The sequence below is a fragment of the Jaculus jaculus genome, chromosome 12 (assembly GCF_020740685.1).
Source record: "Jaculus jaculus isolate mJacJac1 chromosome 12, mJacJac1.mat.Y.cur, whole genome shotgun sequence".
In the NCBI taxonomy this organism is placed as follows: domain Eukaryota; kingdom Metazoa; phylum Chordata; class Mammalia; order Rodentia; family Dipodidae; genus Jaculus; species Jaculus jaculus.
In genome coordinates this window covers 41,493,168-41,511,280 of record NC_059113.1, presented here as the reverse complement: position 1 = coordinate 41,511,280, position 18,113 = coordinate 41,493,168, and positions in this window count along the sequence as shown.

The following is an 18,113-nucleotide window of genomic DNA, read 5'->3' as shown; positions in this document are numbered from 1 at the left end:
GCCTCCTTCCTAGCCATCACCATGTTGTGCCTCTTTTTTGGGGGGAGAGGGGTGTTTTGAGGTAGGGTCTCACTCTAGTCCCAGGCTGGCCTTGAACTCACAGTGATCCTCCTACCTCTGCCTCCCGAGCACTGGAATTAAAGGTGCATGCCACCACGCCCGGCCATCTATGGCTTTTTGAGACAGGGTTTTACTTTGTAGCCTGGACTGGTCCAGAACTGAAGGTCCTTGCTTCAGTGTCCCAAGTGCAGGAATTGCAGGAAAGTGCCGCCAGGCCTGACTTGTGTTCTGTTTTTCTCATTTGGATTTAGAATCTGGGCACTGCACACCTACCTCTCCTGACCTCACTGTTCTCACCATCACCTTTCTGAATTCCTCCCCAGATGTGCTGTGCTAGTTGCAAGGGCTTGCAAACGCATCTCTGATAGGATTTCTAATTGTGCCTGAGGACTGACCTGTTATTGGCCTCAGACCCACATTGCTGATATTTGCTTGTAGGTTAGCAGCTGCTTTTCTCATTAGTAGCTGGCACCGTCCTCCCTAGAATGAAGCCCTTAACTTGTTGGAATATCTCCTCTTTTGGTTCATTCCACTGATGTCCGTCCCTTGATCAGCTCTGGTGCCAAGTAGTAGCACTGGCCTCATGGAGCTTATAGTCTTCATAGAACTGAAACAATAGCTGTGTGTTACAACACTGAGCCAAGCAGTTGTTGAGTAACTTATGTTTCTGAAATCTCACAATAATTAAAGGACCTAAACCCCTCTTCACTTAACAAAGGAGTTTTAAACACTTGCAAAGGACAGGAAAGAGCCCTGTTCACCGAGCTTCCAGCCATCCTGTGGTCACATTTCCTAGAAGCAACTGTTATATTACTGACAGCTGTCTTCCATCTTCCTTTGCTTCCCCATACGAATATGTCTACAGGTCACTTGTGATTGTTTTGTTGTATAACAAGTCCATGAGCCCACTAAAAAGTTACACATCTAAGGAGTTTCCCCCTAAAAATTTAGAGTGGATTCTTGAATATGTGTTTCTGGTAGGAAATAGCACCCCAGGAAAATAATGAAAGAGGTTTAAGTTGACAGGTGTGTGATTGGAGATGTGGCTTGGTGGTAGAGTGCTTGTCTAGCATATGTGAGACTGAGTTTGATCTCTATTACCACAAAAAGAAGAGGTGTGAAGAAAAGTCACATTCTTTACCCAGCCTTCATTCCTTTGACCTGCCCTGGGTAGAGTGGATTTAAGGTTCTAAAGACTTTTCTTTTTAGTTTTTGTCAAAGTAAGGTCTCACTCTAGCCCAGACTGACCTGGAACTCTATTCCCAGGCTGGCCTCAAACTCACAGCAATCCTCCTACCTCTGCCTCCCAAGTGCTGGGATTAAAGGCATGCACCACCACACCCTGCTAAGACTTTTTCAAGTCTTGTATAGCTCAGGCTGACCTCCACTTCAATATGTAGTCTAAGATGAACTCTTGATCCTCCTAAAATTCTGGGATTACAGCCATGCACCACCACTTCTGAACATCTAAGGACTATTTTTGACATTTGGACATTCCCTCCGGATGCTAGGAAGGGATATTTATTTTAAAACTAACCTCATGTGCAATTTGTAGACTGCTAAAAGCTTAGAGGTCAGGTTCACCAATGCAGAAGTACAAGGATGGCTTGTGAGGTAAGCTACTGGTTGGCTGTGATAGGTCAGCCCAATCCAAGTCCATTCTATTAAGGAGAAATCTTTTGAAAATATATGATACTTGGGCTGGGGAACACTTTTGTTTTTATTCCAGGCAGGGTTTCTAGCCCAGGCTAGCCTTGAACTCCCAGTGATCCTCCTACCTCAGCCTCCTGAGTGCTAGGATTAAAGGCATGTGCCACCATGCCTGATTTTGGGGAGCTTTTCTGGTTTACATCATACTTTTAGTGTCTTAGCCTGACTTCCATATAAGTTTCTTCATTCTGGGTCATGTTGGTCACTATCATGGACATTGCTTTGGTGATCTCATGGGATTCTGTTTTCACCAAGTCCATCTGTTTTGTCTTCAAACTCGAACACCTGCTTCCAACCATAACCTTCCTTGCTGCTCCCTCAGTCTGAATCTCTGGAGACAATCTTTTTTCCCTTCCCTCATCCATCTTCTTCGGTGTCCTAATAGCTATTTTCATCATCCTCATCTTACAAAATTCAAAGCCACCTGAAGGCCAGAGAACAAATTGTCTTAAATTCAAATTCACAACCCACCTGTGAGGAAATTGGAATGGGAGTGAGATAAAAGATGCTAAATGGCCCTTCATTGGTAATATACTGTGAATGGTTGGTGTGTGTGTGTGGGAGGGGGGGGATAATGACCTGTGTTCTCATTCCTGAATCCTCAAGACATTTACAACAAACCTCATAAGCAAGTTCTGTCCTCCGTTTCATCTGATGAACCTAGTCAAACCCTTGTTTACCTATGGGGCTATCACACTGACGCCTCTATTCTCAAGCCAAGTCACCCTTGTGTTTCCACCATTGACCATTGCAATCTCACCTTGGACCATGCTTCTCTGACCACAGATCTGTCTTCTTGGTACAGTGCACACTGATCCACTGTATCCTCAATGTCTGGCACCTACTGGGCATTCAATTAATCTATATTGAACAAAGGAATAAATATGAAAAAAATATGAAATTGGTTAAGATTTTCATTTGTGTGTGTGTGAATGTAGCTGTTCTTGCTTTCTGCCTTGTTTGAGACAGGGTATTCACAGCTGCATTTGCTAGGCTAGCTGGCTCACAAACTTTCTTGGGATTCACCTGTTTGCCTCCCTTCTTGCTATATGTGCACTGGGATTATAGATAGTCACATACAACACAACTTTTGGGGGGGAGGTTGAGGTACAGTCTCACTCTAGTACAGGCTGACCTGGAATTCACTATGTGGTCTCAGGTGGCCTTGAACTCATGGTGGTTCTCTTACCTCTCTGCCTTTCAAATGCTGGGATTAAAGCATTAGCCACCATGTGCAGCTCAATATAACAACTTTTACATGGGTTCTAGGGATCTGAATTTTTGTGGTTTTTTTTTTTTTTTTTTTTTTTGAGGTGGAGTCTTGCTCTAGCTCAGGCTGACCTAGAATTCACTATATAGTCTCAGGGTGACCCTGGATGCAGTGTGATCCTCCTACCTCTGTTTCCCAAGTACTGGGATTAAATGCGTGCGCCACCACACCTGGCTTTTGGTTGCTTTTTGGTTTTTTTTTTTGGAGGTAGGGTCTTGCTCTCTAGCCCAGGCTGACCTGGAATTTACTATGTAATCTCAGGCTGGCCTCAAACTCATGGCAATCCCCTACCTCTACCTCCCTAGTGCACCACCATGCCCAGCTTTTCAGTGATTTTATTTTTTTTTTTTTTTTTGTTTATTTTTATTTATTTTTTTATGTTTTTTTTTTTTTTTCTCAGAGATTTTGAAATGATTTCTCCTTAATAGAGGAGTGGACTTGGTGGATTGGGTTTGTGGGTGTGCCTCTCAAATATTTCCCCTTTTCATCTTATTTGTCCCATCATTCAAAGCTATCAGTTCCTGTCATCAGGCCAAATGAAGGACCCTGGCCTGACACAAATGACAGAACTAATCTTTTTTGGGAGGGGATATGATGGAGAATGGAGTTTCAAAGGGAAAGTGGGGAGGAGGGTATTATGGGATTTTTTTTTTATAATCATGGAAGTTAATAAAAATTTGAAAAAAAAGAACTAATCTTTTTAAAGATATATGTATTTATTTGAGAGAAAGAGGCAGAGAGAGAACGGGCATGCCAGGGCCTCCAGCCACTGCAAATGAAGATGCATGTGTCCCCTTGTGCATCTGGGTCCTGGAGAATCGAACCGGGATCCTTAGGCTTTGCAGGCAAACACCTTAACCCTTATGCCATCTCTACAGCCCCCAGAACTAGTCTTTTAAGGTGCTAGAGAGATGGCTTAGTGGTTGAGGTGCTTGACTAAGAAGCCCAAGGACCCAGATTCAATTCCACAGTACCCACGTAAACCAGATACACATGGTGGCACATGAATCTGGAATTTGTTTGCAGTGGCTACAGGCCTTGGGGTGCCCATTCTCCCCCTGGCTCAAAAAAACAGATTTTAAAGACCTAGTCTCAACTTGACCTGGCAACATGTTAGTCAACATGACTCTTTAATTTTACAGAGACACTTGTTATTGTCACTTTCAGTGTGTGCCTGGTTGTTGGTAGGGGTACCACTGCAAGGGTGAAAGGGAGGTAGCCAGGGGCCAATGGGCAGGAGGGCCCTGATAGGGGCTGGCTGTCATCTGTAGGGGAACTTCTAGACAGGGCACCTCTGCTCTTGACTATGTCAGCCCCATGTTATCCTTCCCTTCAAACTGTCACTGGGACTATGCACAGACAAGGGACAGAGGCGGGAGAAGGAAGTGGGTGCCAAGAAGTTGTGAGTCTGTGGAGAAAGCAGGACGTCTTCAGCAGCTGTGTTACTGTTGTCCAGGATCTAGCTAGCTACTTGCTGCACACCTGGTCTTAAGACCCTTGCAGAAACCTTTATTTTGCCAGTGGACACCAGGGGGCAGCAAACAACCAGATGGTGGAGATGGGAACACTGATGGATGAATCTCTGGAGCTTCGGGAACCCTAGTAAGACCATGTAGGAGTGACTGTGGCACAGGGTCATCTAACCAGACAGGTACATGCTCACACAACACGGTTGGATCAGGCTGTGGGAGCTCCACCCTAGCCTGCCCATATCACAATTGTCCTTGGAGTGCATTAAAAGGAGGCTTCCTTTTTTTTTCTTTCTTTTTTTTTTTTTTCTAGGTAGGGTCTTGCTCTAGCCCAGGCTGACCTGAAATTCACTATGTAGTCTCAGGGTGGCCTCGAACTCATAGTGATCCTCCCAAGTGCTGAGGTGAAAGGTATGTGCCATCCACCAAGCAGGGCAAGGCTGCCTTTTAATATGTGATTCTCCACACCCCCCCTTTTTTTTTTTTTTTTTGCCTCTTAGGGACTCTATACCTTGGAAGTTCCCAGCTGAGGAAGTAGCCCAATAAAGAATTCTGGGAGAGGTGAGACTATGCAAAAGGTTGTTTACATAAAGGGCAGGGAGAAAGGGTGGTGGCATTCTAGGAAAACAATATTTGCAGAGCCTCAGGGCTAGACAGTGTGAACTAAGTAACTGAATGAATGAAAATCGTGTATTGTGGACATGAAGTACAAACAGGAGGTAGACTAAGCAAAAGTCTACTAACATTAAGAAACCTGAAGAAGGGCTGGAGAGATGGCTTAGTGGTTAAGGCACTTGCCTGCCAAGTACCCAGGTTCAATGCCCCAGTACCCACATAAAGCCAGATGTACAAAGTGGCTCATGCATCTGGAGTTTGTTTGCAGAGGCTCTGGTTTACCTATTCTTTCTCTATCTGCCTCTTCCTCTCTTTCTCTCTGTAATAAATAAATAAATAAAAATTTTAAAAAAGAAAGAATAAAAAGAAACCTGAAGGAGATCCTAGTAGCAATGTAGGGTCTCACTCTAGTTCAGGCTGACCTGGAATTCACTATGTAATCTCAGGGTGGCCTTGAACTCATGGTGATCTTCCTACCTCTGCCTGCTGAGTGCTGGGATTAAAGGCATGCACCACCATGCCCTGCCTTTTTTCTCTCGTTTTAAAATTTTTATTTTATTTATTTGAGAGAGACACAGGGAGAAAGAGAAAATGGGCACGCAAGGGCCTTCAGCCACTGAAAACAAACTCCGGACACATGCACCACCTAGTACATATGGCTCATGTGGATCCTGAGGAATCAAACCTGTATCCTTTGACTTAACAAGCAAGCGTTTTAACCAGTAAGCCACCTCTCCAGCCCCCACTTTTACATGGTACAGGGCCTTACGCATATTAGACAAGTATTCTACCAACTGAGTACATATTTGAGATTTAAAAATATATATATATTTTATTTACTTGAGAGAGACAGAGAGAATGGGTGTTCCAGGTCCTCCAGCCCCTGCAAACAAATTCCAGACACATGTGCCACCTTGTGTATCTGGCTTATGTGGGTCCTGGGGAACCAAACCTAGGTCCTTTGGTTTTTTGGGCAAGTGCCTTAATTGCTAAGCCATCCCTCCAGCCCACGAGTTGAGATTTTGAGAGATGATAGTGACTGTAGAAAAAGAAAGTAGGAGCTGGGCATTAAAGGCATACCTTTAATCCCAGCACCCAGGAGGCAGAGGTAGGAGGGTCACTGTGAGTTTGAGGCCAGCCTGAAACTACATAGTGAATTCTAGGTCAGCCTGGGCTAAAGTGAAATCCTACCAAAAAAAAAATGCTCTGACCACTTGGGAACTTCCAGCCGTGCATGAAGTGTTTTTCCCTCAGCTGCTAGGTTGAGCCAAGGGAAGAGCCCCCTAGCCCTTACTCTGCACATGGGTCCATGTGTTAGTGGGACAGGCTGGTGAAGGTATCAACCATGAGGTAGTCAGAAGGGATGTGGGATAGACATGGAGGTTTAGGACACTGGGATGTGGATAGATGGGAAAAAATTAGTGTGGGAGAATTTTCAGGTCAGGAAGCCTAGAGCTTGGCAGAATGGTGGAAAAGGAACAGCCACCATGATCAGGTCTAACCGGTAGAGTGGCTTTCCACTGCCTGAATATTCTGGGATGCGCCTTCTCCCCCTCCCCCCCCCCCCACCCACCTAAGGTATCCAAGGCAACAGCAAAGTGTGCTCTGTTCTCCTTCACCCACTGGCTTAGCTGGCCAAATCTTTACCCAGAGGCAAAAGTCCTCTCTTTGCCAACATAGTGTGGCAGGTCCTCCCCACTCCAAACATCACACCTGTGGGAAGTTACAAGGAAGTGGCCTTGGATAAATAAAAGATTCAACTGTGTAGGACTTTGAAGGGTGGGTCCCATAGGTCCAAGAGGGTGGCACCCTCTATGAGGTTCAAAGGAAGGGACAGGCACAGTGCCACTGGGCCCAAGAACCAACATCCTGCTCTGAGTGGTAGGCTGAAGAAACTCCTCACCCTGCCTGATGGATCACTCCTCCTACTGGGGTTCATGGGATTTTGAAGAGATGGAAGAGATGTATTTTTTGGGGGGGAGGGAGCATGTTTAGAGGTAGAGTTTCACTCTAGCCCAAGCTGACCTGAAACTCACTATGTAGTCTCAGGGTGGCCTGGAATTCATGGCAGTCCTCCTACTTCTGCCTTCCAAGTGCTGGAATTAAAGGCGTGCACCACCAAGCTTGGCTGGAATATGTTTTGAGACAAATATGAGATGCAGGAATGCATGAGTCTGATGAGAAGTCACAACCAAGGGTTGCCAGAACTTAGTTGGGAGAATATATACCTCACTCTAGGGGTGAGGGACCAGCACTGTTAACTAGCTTCAAACCCAGGGTCTTCATGACAAGTTACAAAGCACTGGGTATGACAAAGTTGTGTCTGTATTATAGGCTTTTTTTTTTTTTTTTTTTTTTTTTTTTTTTTTGGTGTTTCAAGATAGGGTCTCACTCTAGCTCAGGCTGACCTGGAATTCACTATGTAGTCTCAAACTCATGGTGATCCTCCTACCTCTGTTTCCCAAGTGCTGAGATTAAAGCAATGTACCACCACACACAGTTTGTACTCTGGTTTGAATAGGCTTATTCCCATTACAGCTCATGTTGAAGGTTGGTCTCCATTGTAGCAATGTTGGAAGGTGGAGTCTAGTGCAAGGTGTTTGAGTCATGGAGACAAAGCCCAAAGACAAAGGCATGAGGTCTCTTGCTGCTGCAAACAAATGCTAGGCACTTATGCCACTTTTTGTGTCTGGCTTATGTAAGCTGCTGGGGAAGTGAACCAGGGCCAGTAACTTTGCAAGCAAGCACCTACAACAGCTGAGCCATCTTCCAAGCCCGGAGCTTTTTCTTTTGTTTCTATTTTTATTTTATTTATTTATTTTTGTTTTGTTTTGTTTTTCGAGGTAGGGTCTCACTCTGGCTCAGGCTGACCTGGAATTCACTATGTAGTCTCAGGGTGGCCTCGAACTCTCAGAGATCCTCCTACCTCTGCTTCCTATTTTTATTTTTTTTTATTATTATTTTTTTCTCCAGGCTGGCCTTACAAATATGTGGCAATTCTTCTACCTCAGCCTCCTAAGTGCCCATATGAAAATTTTAAAAATTTAAAACTAGCTAAGCGTGGTAGTACACACCTTTAACCCCAGCACTCGGGAGGCAAAGATAGGAGGATCACCGTGAGTTCAAGGCCATCCCGTGACTACATAGTGAATTCCAAGTCGGCCTGACCTAGAGTGAAACTTCACCTCGAAAAACCAAAAAATAAAAAAAACTGTGAGTGGATTTGTGAAGGAGAAAGTGGGGGAGGGAAGGGAATTGTCACGGTTTATTGTCTATAGTTATGGAAGCTGTCAACTAAAAAACGTTTAAAAAGCCGGATGTGGTGGTGCACACCTTTTAATCCCAGCACTCGGGAGGCAGAAGTAGGAGGATCGCTGTGAGTTTGAGGCTACTCTTGAGACCACATAGTTAATTTCAGGTCAGTCTGGGCCAGAGTGAGACCCTACCTCAAAAGACAAAAACAAAACAACAACAAAAAAAATGTTTTTCAAAAAGAAAGTAGTTGTAAAAGATTTTTTTTCATAGTGTAGGCATCTGTTTTGTTTATAATGGCAAGTCTTTAGCATTCCTTAACTGCTATGCCATTTCTTCAGTTTAAGCCTATACTCACATACATATGCATACATGCACACACAAATAAATAAGTAAATAAATAAAATATTAATTTTTTTGAGGTAGGGTCTTGCTTTAGCCCAGGTTGACCTGGAATTCACCATTTAGTCTCAGGTGGGCTCGAACTCAGTGATCCTCTTACCTCTGCCTCCCAAGTGCTGAGATTAAAGGTATGCACCACCATGCCTAGTTTAATTCTACTTATTTGAAGGGGGAGGTAGGGAAAGAATGGGCACAGCACCAGGCCCTCTAGCCACTGCAAATGAACTCCAGTCACATGTTCCACATTGTGCATCTAGCTTATGTGGGTACTGGGGAACTGAACCTGAGTCCATAGGCTTAGCAGGCTAGAGCCTTAACTGCTAAGCCATCTCTCCAGCTCCCACCTTCCTTTTCAGTTGGCTTTGATACAATGGGGAAAACATCTGTTACATCTGTCTTTTCTTTTTTTAATTTTTTAAATTTTTTTGCGGGGGGGGGGTTCGAGGTAGGGTCTCACTCTAGCCCAGGCTGACCTGGAATTCGCTATGGAGTCTCAGGGTGGCCTTGAACTCACGGCAATCCTCCTACCTCTGCCTCCCGAGTGCTGGAATTAAAGGTGTGCGCCACCACACCTGGCTTTAAAAATATTTTTTTGTTTATTTTAATTTATTTATTTGAAAGTGACAGAGAGAAAGAGGCAAATAGAGAGAGAGAATGGGCGTACTAGAGCCCCCAGCCACTGCAAACGAACTCCAAACGCGTGCGACCCCTTGTGCATCTAGCTAATGTGGGTCCTGGGGAACTGAGCCTCGAACCGGGATCTTTTGGCTTCACAGGCAAGTGATTAACCACTAAGCCATCTCTCCAGCCCCACCTTTTTTTTTTTTTTTTTTAAATTTTTATTAACATTTTCCATGATTATAAAATATATCCCATGGTAATTCCCTCCCTCCCCACCCCCACACTTTCCCCTTTGAAATTCCATTCTCAATCATATTACCTCCCCATTACAATCATTGTAATTACATATATACAATATCAACCTATTAAGTATCCTCCTCCCTTCCTTTCTCCACCCTTTATGTCTCCTTTTCAACTTACTGGCCTCTGCTACTAAGTATTTTCATTCTCACACAGAAGCCCAGTCATCTGTAGCTAGGATCCCCATATGAGGGAGAACATGTGGCACTTGGCTTTCTGGGCCTGGGTTACCTGACTTAGTATAATACTTTCCAGGTCCATCCATTTTTCTGCAAATTTCATAACTTCATTTTTCTTTACCGCTGAGTAGAACTCCATTGTATAAATGTACCACATCTTCATTATCCACTCATCTGTTGAGGGACATCTAGGCTGGTTCCATTTCCCAGCTATTATAAATTGAGCAGCAATAAACATGGTTGAGCATGTACTTCTAAGGAAATGAGATGAGTCCTTTGGATATATGCCTAGGAGTGCTATAGCTGGGTCATATGGTAGATCAATCTCTAGCTGTTTTAGGAACCTCCACACTGTTTTCCACAATGGCTGGACCAGATTGCATTCCCACCAGCAGTGCAGAAGGGTTCCTTTTTTTCCACATCCCCGCCAACATTTATGATCATTTGTTTTCATGATGGTGGCCAATCTGACAGGAGTGAGATGGAATCTCAATGTAGTTTTAATCTGCATTTCCCTGATGACTAGTGACGTAGAACATTTTTTTAGGTGCTTATATGCCATTCGTATTTCTTCCTTTGAGAACTCTCTATTTAGCTCCTTAGCCCATTTTTTGATTGGCTTGTTTGATTCCTTATTAGTTAACTTTTTGAGTTCTTTGTATATCCTAGATATTAATCCTCTATCAGATATATAGCTGGCGAAGATTTTTTCCCATTCTGTAGGTTGCCTCTTTGCTTTTTTCACTGTGTCCTTTGCGGTGCAAAATCTTTGTAATTTCATTAGGTCCCAGTGATTAATCTGTGGTTTTATTGCCTGAGCAATTGGGGTTGTATTCAGAAAGTCTTTGCCAAGACCAATATGTTGAAGGGTTTCCCCTACTTTTTCCTCTAGCAGTTTCAAAGTTTCCGGTCTGATGTTAAGGTCTTTAATCCATTTGGACTTAATTCTTGTGCATGGCGAGAGAGAATAATCTATTTTCATCCTTCTACAGATATTTATCCAGTTTTCAAAACACCATTTGCTGAAGAGGCTGTCTCTTCTCCAATGAGTATTTTTGGCATTTTTATCAAATATCAGGTGGCTTTTTTTTTTTTTTTTGAGATGTCTTAATTATTAGTCCAAACTGGCTGAAACTTTAAAAAAAAAAAAAACATTTATTTGAGAGAGAAACAGGTAGACAGAGAGAATGGGTGCACTAGGGCCTCCAGCCACTGCAAACAAACTCCAGATGCATGTGCCCTCTTGTGCATCTGGCTTACATGGATCCTGGAGAATTGAACTGGGATCCTTTGGTTTTGCAGGCAAATGCCTTAACTGCTAAGCCATCTCTCCAGCCCTGCAACTTTTTTCTTCAGTTCTGAGGAATGAACCTAGGGCCTTGCCCTCTGTACTACCATTGAGCAACATCCCCAGCCCTGGCCTGAAACTTTTTTTTTTTTTTAATAAAATACAACTTTTTTATTTGCAAGGAGAGAGAGGGAGGGACAGAATGTGAATGGGTGCACCAGGGCCCCCAGTTGCTGCAAAGATGCATGCACCACTTTGTGCATCTGGATTTACACGGCTACTGGGTGTGGTGGTTTGATTCAGGTGTCCCTGTAAACTTATGTGTTCTAAATTCTAGGTCCTCAGTTGGTGGCAATTTGGGAATTGAAGGCAGTGTATTGTTAGGGGGGGTGGGCATATGGGTGTTATAGCCAGCTTCCTCTTGCCAGTGTTTGGTATACTCTCCTATAGCTATTGTCCATCTGATGTTGGCCAGGAGGTGATGTCCACCCTCTGCTTATGTTATAGTTTTCCCTTGCCATCAGGAAGCTTTCCTTCAAGTCTGTAAGCCAAAATAAACCCTTTTTTTCTCCACAAGCTGCTCTTCTTTGGGTGTTTCCTGCCAGCAGTGTGAACCTGAGTGCAACAGTAAAGTTAGTACTGAGAAGTGGGATCATTGCTGCTAGAAATCTGATTATGTGGCTTTTGGCCCTTGGACCTCATTTTCAAGATGAATGCAGAAAGATTTGAAACCTTGGCCTAAGAGACACCTTGCAGTACTGTAAGTACAGCTTGATGGACTATTTGGTCAGAATTGAGAGACTGAATGCAGTAAGAACTATGGACTATGAGGTCTGGCTTATGAGGGTGAGAAAGAGCTTTGCCTAGACTGGGATAGCAGCAGTTTGTGTGAGAGGCTTGCTGTTATGCCTGTGTCCGGAGAAGTTGTGCAGGGCTGCATTGTGCATAAATGCACTGTTGTGAGCAGAGGGATATGGTTCAGGAAGAAATTTGCCCATTCAGGTGCAATTGTTTGAGAGATTACAATGGCCATGGGCAGTGTGAAGCAGTCTTCTTGGATCACCTGTGAAGAGACCTGATAGAGCCATGAGGATGAACTGTGGGTTGCAGTGGAGACCCATTGGAGATGCCAGGACCATGGGATGGCTTCCAAGGAGAACTGCCAGCACCAGACGAAGTTTTCTGGGACTGGGTAGTCTAGCTGGAGGTTCAGAATTGGAGACTCATCACTGGTTAGAGTTTTTGGACTTGGAACTATAGAGAGTTTGATGTTTGCCCTGTTTAAATCTTGTATTGTTTGAAAATTTCTTTGCTATGCCCAATACCATCTTTCACATGAATGTTTATTCCGTGCTATTATTATGGTTTTTTGGGGGGATATTTTTGGTCTTATGGCTCAGTTAAAAGATCTTGGACTATGGGCTGGAGAGATGGCTTAGCAGTTAAGTGCTTGCCTGTGAAGCCTAAGGACCCCGCTTTGATTCCCCAGGACCCGTGTTAGCCAGATGCACAGGGGGGCACACGTGTCTGGAGTTGGTTTGCAGTGGCTGGAAGCCCTGGCGTGCCCATTCTTTCTTTCTCCCTCTCATTCTCTCTCTCTCTCTCTCTCTCTCTCTATATATATATATATATATATATGTGTGTGTGTGTGTGTGTGTGTGTGTGTGTGTGTGTGTGTGTGCCTCTTTCACTCTCAAATAAATAAAAATGAAAAAAAAATTTTTTAAAAAGATATTGGATTATGAGGATGTATGAACATCTTTGGAATTGGTAAGACTATGGGGACTTTTAAAATTGGACTGAATGCATTGTATTTTATATCATGTGTGGTTATCAGTTTACGTGGTAGTTTGATTCAGGTGTCCCCCATGAACTTGCTGTTCTGAATTCTAGGTCCTCAGCTGGTGGCAATTTGGGAATTGAAACCTCCTGCAGGCAGTATATTATTATAGTTATCATAGCTAGCTTCCTCTTTCCAGTGTTTGGAACACTCTCCTGTTGCTATTGTCCACTTGATGTTGGCCAGGAGGTGATGTCTATTCTCTGCTCATGTCATCATTTTCCTCTATCATCATAAAGCTCCCCCTTGAGTCTATAAGCTAAAATACCGCCCCTTTTTGTCCCCACAAGCTGCTCTTGGTTGGGTGTTTTCTACCAGCAATGCAAACCTGATTGCAACACTGGGGAATCAAACTCTGGTCTTTAGATTTTCTCAGGGAAGTGACTTAACCACTGAGCCATCTCTTCAGCCTTTTTTTTTTTTTTTAATTTTATTTATTTATTTGAGTGTGACAGAGATAGATAGAGAGAAAGAGACACACAGAGAGAGAGAGAGAGAGAGAGAGAGAGACTGAATGGGCATGCCAGGGCTTCCTGCCACTGCAAAGGAACTCCAGATGTGTGTGCCCCTTGTGCATCTGGCTAACGTGGGTCCTGGGGAATTGAGCCTCGAACCGGGGTCCTTAGGCTTCATAGGCAAGCGCTTAACCACTAGGCCATTTCTCCAGCCCTTTTTTTTTTTTTTTTTTTTTGATACAGGGTTCCATATATCCCAGGTTGGCCTCAAACTTATGACGTATCTAAGGATAACCTTGAACTTCTGCCTTCTGCCTCCACCTCCTGAGTGCTTGGATAACAGGCCTGCACTACCACAACTCAGTTTATGAGGTATTAGGGATTACACTCAGGGCTTTGAATGTGTTAGGCATGTACTATACCAACTGAATTACATCCTCAGCTACCTGGCCTGCAACTTTCTATGTAGACCAAACTGTAGACCTTGCTGCCTCAGCTTTGTCAATGCTATAACGTCAGGGGAGCACATCTATATGCCGCTAAATATCTGGTTTTCTTTCTGTTTCTTCAAAGTAGGGTCTCTTGTTCACCCAGGCTGACCTAGAATTCACTATATAGTCTCAGGCTGCCCTCTAACTCACACTAATCCTCCTACCTCTCCCTCCTGAGTGCTGGGATGAAAGAGGTATTCCACCACGCCCAGCTGATCTGGGTTTTGATCACTGTACTTGAACACCTTAGTCTACTTTAACTAAGTATGGTGGTTCATGCCTATAGTCCCAGTACCTGCAGGAGACTAAGAAAATAATTGCTGTGAGTTTAAGGTCAGCCTGGGCTACATATTGAGATCTAGGTCACCCTGTGCAACAGAGTGAGATCTTGTTTCAAAAACAAACAACAGGGCTGGAGAGCTTAGTGGTTAAGGCACTTTCCTGCAAAGCCAAAGAATCAAGGTTCACTTTCCCAGGACCCACATTAGCCAGATGCACAAGGTGGTACATGCATCTGGAGTTTATTTGCAGCAACTGAAGGCCCTAGCACACCCCTTTCTCTGTGAGGCATGCCTCCTTACCTCTTTTGTTGTTGTTGTTTTGCTTTGATTTTTCAAGGTAGGGTTTCGCTCTAGCCCAGGCTGGCCTGGAATTCACTATGTACTCTCAGGCTGGCCTCAAACTCACAGTGATCATTCTACCTCTGCCTCCCAAGAGTGCTGGGATTAAAGGTCTGTGCCACCATGCCTGGCTTTCTCTCTGCCTCTTTCTCTCTCTCTCTCAAATAAATAAAAAAATAATAAAATAAGGGCTGGAGAGATGGCTTAGTTGGTTAAGTGTCCATTGCAGAAGAGATGGAGGAAAGAATGTAAGGAAGGTAGGACTCCTTATAATACATTCTTTCCACACAAAATGCCTGGATGTCCATGACTTTGCAGTGTCTGATACTACCTACGCAAAACCGTCATTAACAGGAGGAAAAGATACTGACATCAAAATAAAAGACAGACTGATTGAGAGAGGGAGGGGATATGATGGAGAGTGGAGTTGTAAAGGGGAATGTAGGGGAGGGTGGGAATTACCATGGTTTATAGCCTATAATTATGGAAGTTGTCAATAATAGATGAATAAGTATATTAAAAAACAAAATAAAAGAGAGAATGAGAAAGGGAGGAGATATGATGGAGAGTGGAATTGCAAAGGGAAAAGTGGGGGGAGAGGGAATTACCATGGTTTATTGTCTATAATTATGGAAGTTGTCAATAAAAAATATTTTTTAAAGGGCTGGAGGGATGGCTTAGTGGTTAAGGTGTTTGCCTGCAAAGTCAAAGGACCCTGGTTCAATTCCCCAGGACTCACATTAGCCAGATGCACAAGGGGGCATGCACATCTGGAATTTGTTTGCAGTGGCTGGAGGTCCTGGCATGCCCATTCTCTCTCTCTTTCTCTATCAAATAAGTAAATAAATAAAAATAAAATATTCTTTAAAATATATTTGAAAAAAAAAACTTACATGGAATAATAAATTATTTCCCTTCATTACTCAGAAAAAAAAAAAAATTTAAAGGCCAGCAGTGATGAGACACCAAGGGAGCCAAGAGTGAACTGCCAAGTAAGAGTAGTCTTCCACTTCACTCTCCCAAAGGAGATCTGGCCTTGGGCCCCTGGCACTTTCTGCTTTCTATGACTCGGAAAAGCCCATTTAACCCTGTCCTAAGAACTCATGGACTGAAAAGGACCAGGCATTCACAGCTGCCTGAAGCTTGGAAGATCTATCAGATACTATGGGGAGGGGGACGGCGTGGGGATGGGCAGTTGAAGAGGCTTTCTTCTTTATGACCTCCTCTGGCCCATAAATAGGCCTCCACCCCTACTAATCAGTGTTATGATCTGCTAATGTCTATGTTCCTGGCACTCCTTATCCAAGAACTTCTGATTTGCTTGGCTGCTCACAGAGTAGTTTCTGGTGGGGAGGAGGGACAGATGGCAGGCAGGCAAAAATGGGAAGAGGGACAGAGATCTTCCACTCTGAGAGAAGCAACAGAGTGAGATCCCTATGGTCTGGCTGCCTTGGAGGCATGCAGCACCTCTCCTGTCTATTGCTCCCCATGGAATAACCTAGTTCACAATCTTTGTCCAGAGAAAGATTCATGTTCAAATATAGCCACATCTCATTAGTCCTAACAGTGTTTTAGAGATGAGGAAAGGCTCAGAGAAGTTTGATTCCTACAGTAAGAAATAATGAGTCTAGCCAGACGTGGTGGTGAACGCCTTTAATCCCAGCACTCGGGAGGCAGAGGTAGGAGGATCACCGTGTGTTCAAGGCCAGCCTGAGACTACATAGTAAATTCCAGGTCAGCATGGGCTAAAGTGGAACCCTACCTCGTAAGCAAAACAAACAAAAAAAAAGAAATAATGAGTCTAAGGAACTGGGAATATGGCTCAGCAGTTAAAGATACTTGCCTGCAAAGCCAGCAGACTCTGGTTCAACTCCCAAGCCACCCATGTAAACCTGATGCAAAAAGTCTGGTGTTCATTTGTGGCTTCAAGAACCTTAGGCATGCATATGTGTGTGTGTGAAAAGCACAGTAAGTAAAAATATCTTACATTAAATTAAAAAAAAAAAAAGAAAGGGAGGAGGGTACTTAATAGGTTGGTATTGTATATATGTAAGTAGAATGATTGAGATGGGGAGGGGATATGATGGAGAATGGAATTTCAAGGAGGAAAGCTGGGGGGAAGGGTACTACCATGGGATATATATTTTTAATTTTTATTAGCATTTTCCATGATTATAAAAAAAATCCCATGGTAATCCCCCCCCCCACTTTCCCCTTTGAAATTCCATTCTCCATATTACCTCCCCATCTCAATCATTCTACTTACATATATACAATGTCCCATGGGATATTTTTTATAATCATGGAAAATGTTAATAAAAATTGAGGAAAAAAAATGATGAGGAGTCTAAACTAGGTGATGTATACCTGTGATCCCAGCACTTAGGAGGCTGAGGCATGAGGATCATAAATCAGAAGCCAGCTTGGACTACCTATTGAGATCCTGTCTCAAAAAAATAAAAAAAGAAAAGAAAAGAAAAGGAAAGGAAAAAAGAAAAGAAAAAGAAATCAGGACTAGAGAAATAGTTAAGTGGTTAAAGGCACTTGCTACCAAAGCCTGCCATCCCAGGTTTGATTCCCCAATGCTCACGTAAAGCTAGACTAAAAAAATGGCACATACACCTAGAATTTGTTTGCAGTGGCAACTGCCCATGCTCAATCTCTTTCTTTGCTTGCAAATACATAGTTTTTTTTTAAATTTTATTTATTTGAAAGCGACAGATAGAGGCAGAGAGAGAGAGAGAGAGGGAGAGATTGGGTACACCAGGGCCTCCAGCCACTGTAAACAAACTCCAGATGCATGTGCCCCCTTGTGCATCTGGCTTAGTGTGTCCTGGGGAATTGAGCCTCAAACTGAGGTCCTTAGGCTTCACAGGCAAGCCCTTAACTGCTAAGCCATCTCTCCAGCCCCCCAATTATTTTTCTTGTTACAGATGAGGTCTCACTACTTGCCCAGGCTGAAGTGCAGTGGCTATTCAGAGGTGTGATCCCATTACTGATCAGCATGGGAGTTCTGACCTGCTCCATTTCTGACCTGGGCTGGTTGGTTCACCCCCACCCCCTTAGGCAACCTGGTAGTTCCCCTTCCCAGGAGGTCACCATATTGATGGTGAACTTAGTGTGGACACCTGACTGGCACAGCGCACTATAGTCCAGAACTCCTGGACTCAAGTAATCCTCCTGCCTCAGCCTTCTGAGTAGCTGGGCCTACAGGCACTGACACCACACCTGGCAATAAAATCTTTTCATAAAAATATTTAATTAATTAATTTATTTATCTGTGTGAGAGAGAATGGGTCTACCAGGGCCTCTACCTACTGCAAACGAACTCCAGATGTATGCATCACCATGTGCATCTGGCTTACGTGTGTACTGGAGAACTGAACCTGGGTCCTTAGGCTTTGTAGGCAAGTGCCTTAACCACTAAGTCATCTCTCCAGCAAATATTTTTATTTATTTTTTAATTTTTTGTTTTTTTGAGGTAGAGTCCCACTCTCTAGCCCAAGATGGCCTGGAATTAGTCTCAGAGTGGCCTCGAACT